The sequence below is a fragment of the Microtus ochrogaster genome, unplaced genomic scaffold (assembly GCF_000317375.1).
Source record: "Microtus ochrogaster isolate Prairie Vole_2 unplaced genomic scaffold, MicOch1.0 UNK1, whole genome shotgun sequence".
Classification (NCBI taxonomy): domain Eukaryota; kingdom Metazoa; phylum Chordata; class Mammalia; order Rodentia; family Cricetidae; genus Microtus; species Microtus ochrogaster.
In genome coordinates this window covers 29,469,814-29,476,224 of record NW_004949099.1, presented here as the reverse complement: position 1 = coordinate 29,476,224, position 6,411 = coordinate 29,469,814, and the positions used below count along the sequence as shown (strand labels likewise).

Genomic DNA, 6,411 nt, shown 5'->3' with positions numbered 1-6,411 from the left:
TGTAGACCAGGCTGGTCTCGAACTCACAGAGATCCGCCTGCCTCTGCCTCCCGAGTGCTGGGATTAAAGGCGTGCGCCACCACCGCCCGGCCCACACTCTGCTTCTTGACAGAGGTTATGTTGCAAGCGGCTGGTCTGTTCTTGCATGTGGTGCACAGCACACACATGCACAAGTGGGCAAAATACACAGATAAAACAAAAATAGCTTAAAAAAAAGAGAGAAACTCTTCCTGTTGCCACGCCGGCAGAACACCCCAACGTGAAGGCACAAGGGAAGCCATCGTCAGCAGGTCCAGGGTTCCAGACACTGACTGGGCCACACACACACAAATGGCACTGGAGAACTGTCCTTATTCTGTAAAGGAGCCGAGCTCAGCCATTTGCTCAGTGCTGTTACTAGGGAACGCAGAGGTAAGACCTGATGTAGTGGTCCATGCCTGTAATGCTAGTGTTCAGACTAAGACAGGAGGACTGTTCTCAGTCCAGGCCAGCCTGGGCTATAGAGTGACACCTTGTCTCAAAAGAACAGCAGTAAGTAGGTGCCTAAGCAGAGAGGAAGGCGGGGTGTGGAAATTCATTGCTTATGTGTCCGGGGCACATTTAATGTCTTGGGAGGACCACCAGGTCAGTCTTGTGGAGGACTGAAAGGCTGTAATTTGCTTTTTTCTAGTGCTGGAGTGTGAACCCAGGGCCTGGCTCATTCAAAGAAAACTCTGTATGGAAGGAGAAACAGTCCCAGCATTATTCTTATTCCCCCTGTACAGGTGAGCAAAGCGACTCAGGGCTGAGTGTACCTGTTACTTCTTCACTTCCCAAACCTGGGCATGCCTGGCGCCAAAGCACCACAGAGCATATTTCTGTCCACCAAAAGCGAGGCCTGTCCTTTATCCTTCCCCTCCCTGATCTGCTAGCCTAACTTACAAGTTTCGGTGTTGCCATGTAGTTGTGGCTAGCTTTAAACTCATTATGATCTCTCTGCCTCTGCCTTCCACGTGCCGGGGTCAAAACCATGAACCATCACACCCACTGGTCAGCCTGACCTCTTTTAGATGCTCCAAAATGTCAATCCAAGCACAAGCAATAAAGATGCATTTAGTTTTCCAACACTCTTGGAGCAGGTGCCAAACAAGCCTCCCTATGACGAACTCACCCGTGATCTCTTATCAGTTATTTCTTTTCATTTTTGAGACGAGGCCACACGTAGCCCTGACTGACTTCTTGACACGTGGCTGAGGATGGCCTTAAAAACAGCTGATCCTCTTGCCTCCACCTCTCAAACGTTGGGATTACAGGTGGGCCAGCACGCTCGATCTGATCTGGTGCTGGGCACAGAAACACGCTGCCAACTCAGCCCCATCCTCGGCCCTCGTGGGCGCCTCATCATTTGAAAACCCATTTGCGTCTGTGCTCCTCACTGCATACACAGCTCCTGCGCTGAGGGCCAAGGCAGACCAGCTTGGGTCTGGGGCAGCCGGCACCTGTCAGCCAAGCAGAGTGCTCAGCTGCCCGCAGGACGCTGTGCCCATGGGCGCCTGAGTGGCAGTCAGCCCCCACCCCACTCGCGCCCGAGGACGCTTACACTCTCGGCACGGGGACACATGGGACGGCCCAGCCTCCAGTCAGCCTTACCTTCCGGGACCACGCGCGCCCACCGTTACCCGGGCAACCTGGAGGGCGGTGCTACAGCCGTCAAGCAGTGAGGCCGCAAAAGAAAGAAAGAAAAACAAAACAAAAAAAAAAAAAAAAAAAAACCAACCCAGCCGTTTGCGCAGCCGCAGAGCCGACCCGCCGCGTCCTAGAGCAGCGCGCCTGCGCACAGTATAGGAGCTGGTTCATTCCGTCCCACCCCCAATCTCGCTGAACCTAATGGAGGAGGGTTACGGGGGGGTCGTATATCCCGCTTTGATCTTCACAGTAATCCCCCCCCCAAGACCGCTTTTTTTTTTTTCTCACTTGAGGCTACATAAATCTCACGGTATAGCTTTGGTTTGCCTGCAACTCACAGTGTAGCCCAGGCTGTTCTTGAACTCACGGAGTTGCATCTGTGTTTTCCCAGTGCTGGAATTAAAGATGCTCACCGCCTTACTGGTCTAACACAAGATCAGTTTTTACAGATGAGATGTGAAGTGGCCTGCCCCCCAAATACTGCCCTTGACCTCCTCAAGATGATGTGAGATTGTATTCAGTAATGAACCCTGCGTGTAACAATAATGACCTACCAGGAAGATGTGCCCACTGGTGCAATAAGGGCATGAGGGTTATGGCGGCAACCGACAGGAAAGAATTCATGCCTAGTACTGGAAACCTGATCAAAAGCCTGTGTCCCAGGAGGTCACAGGGCCTAAGGGGAAACCTACTATGGCTGTCTTGTTATGGGGGATGTCAAACTACTACATATTTTGGTTATACCCACAGATTAGTGCTGCCCTCACCCATGGTCAGACAAGCGCTATTCACCAGTGGGCAGTGGCTAGTGGTCAAAATGCTGAGAACAAGTGGCTATCGAGTGCTCAGCCTTAAGTGGGATATGTATATTAACTCCTGCCTGCTGAAGGCTGAAGAAACATTGGGAAAAGGGGGAAGAAGGTGAGAGCAGACGATGGGGAAGGGCTGTGAAATGCTGTCTTCTAGACCTGACAGAGCCCATGGCATTCATGATTACTTACACACGACTTGGACATGATCAGGCCCACAGGATCAGTTAGCATTCTAGCAGGTGGTACTAATTGGATCAGATGATTACCAAAAAAGATAACGAGCAGGGGGTACGCAGGGATGTGTGGGAGTGTGTGTGTGTGGGGAGTTGGGGGTGGCTTTACCCAAGGTATACTGTATACACGTATGAAATTGTCAAAGAATACACAAAAGATATTTAAAAAAGCAAGAACAAAGAGTAAAAGCAGTAGAAAGATAATCTCTGCCAGGGGTGCGGTGCATGCTTATTATTATTGATTTTTGTTGAGCTCTACATTTTTCTCTGCTCTCCTCCTTGCCTCTCCCCTCCCCTTCAACCTTCTCCCTGGGTCCCCGTGCTTCCAATTTATTCAGGAGATCTTGTCTTTTTCTACTACCCATGTAGATTAAATCTATGTACAATTCTCTTAGTGTCCTCATTGTTGTCTGGGTTCTCTGGGATTGTGATTTGTGGGCTGATTTTCTTTACTTTATGTTTAAAAACCACTTATGAGTGAGTACATATGATTATTGTCTTTCTGGGTCTGGGTTAGGTCACTCAATATGATGTTTTCTAGCTCCATTCATATTGCCTGTAAAATTCAAGAGGTCGTTATTTTTTTCTGCTGTGTAGTACTCCATTGTGTAAATGTACCATTCGTCGGTAGAGGGGCATTTAGGTTGTTTCCAGGTTCTGGCTATGACAAACAAAGCTGCTATGAACATAGTTCATAGTGCATGTCCTTGTGACACGATTGAGTATCCTTTGGATGTATGCCCAAAAGTGGTATTACTGGATCTTGAGAAAGTTTATTTCCTAATTTTCTGAGAAACCGCCACACTGGCATCCAAAGGGGCTGTACCAGCTTGCATTTCCACCATCAATGCAGGAGTGTTCCCTTTCCCCCACAACCTCTCCAGCATAAGCTGTCATCAGTGTTTTTGACCTTGGTGCATGCCCTTAATCGTAGGGCTTGGTAAGGAGTAGTAGCCAAATCTCTATAAATTCAAGGCCAGCCTGGTCTGCTTAGCAAGTTCAAGGTCAGCCAAGACTATAGTGAGGTCACGTCTTTAATTTTCTTCTCCTCGGGTTGGCGTGTGACTTAGGGTAGAGCGTTTGCCCAGCATTCGGAGGCCTTGGGGTCCATTAAAAATCGACCAAAACAAAGTAAAACTTATTTCTCAAACTTCCAACCTTTCATAGCTTGTTTCATTCATACTCTTTCCATCCCAACTTTGATTTCCTTGGTGAAGTATTTGAAAATGACCCCTACCCAGGCATGGTGGAGCATACTTATGGCCACAGCTACTGGGAAAGCAGAGGGGCTAGCATCCCTTGAGGCTGTGAGTTCAAGGCCAGGCAAAGAGCAAGACAAAGCAGACAGTAGTGGCGCTAGTCTTAGATCACAGCATTCCTTTGGGAGGCAGAGGCAGGCAGATTTCTGAGTTTAAGGTTAGCCTGGTTTAGAGAGTGTGTTTCAGGACAGCCAGGGCTACACTGAGAAACCCTGTCTTGAAAAGCCAAACCAACCAACCAAACAAGCAACCAACCAAACAACCGAAAACCCAACAAAACCAAGAGGGGCTGAAGAGGTGGTTGACGTTTAAGAGCATCGGCTGCTCTTTCAGAGAACGTGGGTTCAATTTGCAGAACTTACATGGTGGCTCACAGCCATCTGTAACTTCAGTTTCAGGGGGCCTGATGCCCTTTTCTGGCCCCAGTCACACACACTGTACACAGACATACGTGTAGGCAAAACACTCATATGCATAAAAGAAGTAAATCTAAAATAAAAAAAAGAAATCAAGAACGCCAAACATCACGTAAGGCCTCACCCACGATATTCCAGTATGTGTCTGTTAATGTATTATACACATGAAACACTCATATCGACTGTGTAGTAGTTGATTCTATTTTTGGTAGTCATGTGTATTCTATAAAGTTGGCAAATATTGACCTGTTCCTCCCAGGAGAACACAGGGCTGGCTTCTGGCAGCCTGTAATCACAGCTTTTTCATCCTGTGGTCAATATCACCCTGTTTCGTACTGGTGGTTCTATTTAAAGCCACCCTCTGTATTATCTGCTGTTGATTCATTAACACCGAACTTGTGGCCAACAGTGAAGTAACTGATGCACGCCAGTGGCTTATCTGAGCTGTGTTTCCTTCAGTAAATCGCATTTCCTGGCTGAGCAACACTGCGGCCCTTCAGCACTCTGCTGGAGGCCTTTGAAACCCTCCAATCACAAGTGAAAAACACGGGAGTGTACGAAGAAATCGTGTGCACATGACTGACTCTGACTCTGGGTGTGTGTGAATCTGTGAGGGACTGCAAAGGTGAGGCCTTCATTTTGAGGACGGACACACACACACACACACACACACACACACAGATTGATTTCAAAATCGAGCAGTGCGGAAACAAACAGAAAATCGTCTAGGTGTCGCATAAGGGGACACACGGATGAAGCGAAGGTAGCTTGCCAGGGTGATTCTTTTTGGCACAAAGGGTGTGCCAAGACCCACACCAGGCTAGCAAGCCTGTGGGGGCAGGAGCTTCGCAGCAGGTGATGGCTCTGCCTCTTCCCCATTGGCTGGAGTCTGAGCTCACAGACTTTTGCTATTGGTTAGTTTTGAAAGACTCCATGGCAAAGACAAGGAAGGAAATTGTCGTGGGTGGGGTAGGGGAGTGCTTTGCATAAACAAAGGTTTTACCAGGTAGGGAAGACCTGTGGAATCTTAGTCCTTGGTAGGCAAACTATTCTCTTTTAAGATTTATTTATTTATTTATTTATTTATTTATTTATTTATTTATTTATTTATTTATTTATTATGTATGCAGTGCTCTGCCTCATTGCCTGCATGCCAGAAGAGGGCACCAGATCCTATTACAGATGATTTTTGAGCCACCAGGTGGTTGATGGGAATTGAGCTCAGAACCTATGGAAGACCAGTCAGTGCTCTTAACCTCTGAGCCTTCATCTCACTCACAATTAACCCTAAACTAATCATAGGACTTACGTTATATTAATATAGTTAAAAAAATACCAGACTGTGAATCTGAAGATAGGATATAAATATCCTTATTTACCAAGAAAGCATGTAAGAGCTGCTAACTCTCCAGTCCCTGGCAAACTATTTTTTATAGACTAAAACAAACACTTCTAACAGTAGAAAAGCCAGTGTTTACTATATTATAAACATAAACACAGATGGAAATGAACACCAAGTCTTTTTAAAATATTTATTTATTTATTTATTCTGACAAGGTTTCTCTGTGTAGCCTTTGCTGTCCTGGAACTTGATCTTTAGACCAGGTTGGCCTCGAACTCAGAGATCCACCTGCTTCTGCCTCTAAGTCTTAATGTGAGCCATGAATGGAATCATCGTGTAATTTTTGAAATATACTGAAAAAAAGAAAAAAAGAAAGAAAAAAGAAAGTTGTTACCCCCTCCTTTTGTCAGGGGAAAGGGTCTGATGTTGCTGGCTTCAAACACTGCACATAGAGGATAACCTTGAACTTCTGATGTTGCCTCCACCTCTTAAATACTGGGATTACACGCACCCAATATGGCGCCTAGATTCAGCCATTTTCTAACCTGAAGTTCAAGATCAACTGGGTGTCCTGTTATCTAGCCATCCTTGTCACCTCTCCTGGGACCATTATGTGGTTGTCATAGCAGGCCTGCAAACTGCAAACATAGAGGCCAGCACCTCTGTCTCTGTTGCAGGTGGCTG

The 6,411-nt window shown here is 46.8% G+C and overlaps 1 protein-coding gene across 2 annotated transcripts in view; it reads right to left on the bottom strand.

The window, feature by feature from the left end:
* Positions 1–1,693, bottom strand: part of Tsen2 (tRNA splicing endonuclease subunit 2) — a 54,667-nt gene extending 52,974 nt beyond the window's left edge. Inside the window, exon 1 of one of the 2 annotated variants that reach the window (XM_005365040.3) lies at positions 1,630–1,693. The gene's annotated coding sequence lies outside the window, so the exon portion shown is untranslated. Of the gene's footprint in view, positions 1–1,150; positions 1,522–1,629 lie in introns of those variants that run through there. The other variant, XM_026788285.1, reaches the window with a different exon arrangement.
* Between the last annotated feature and the right edge of the window lie 4,718 nt (positions 1,694–6,411).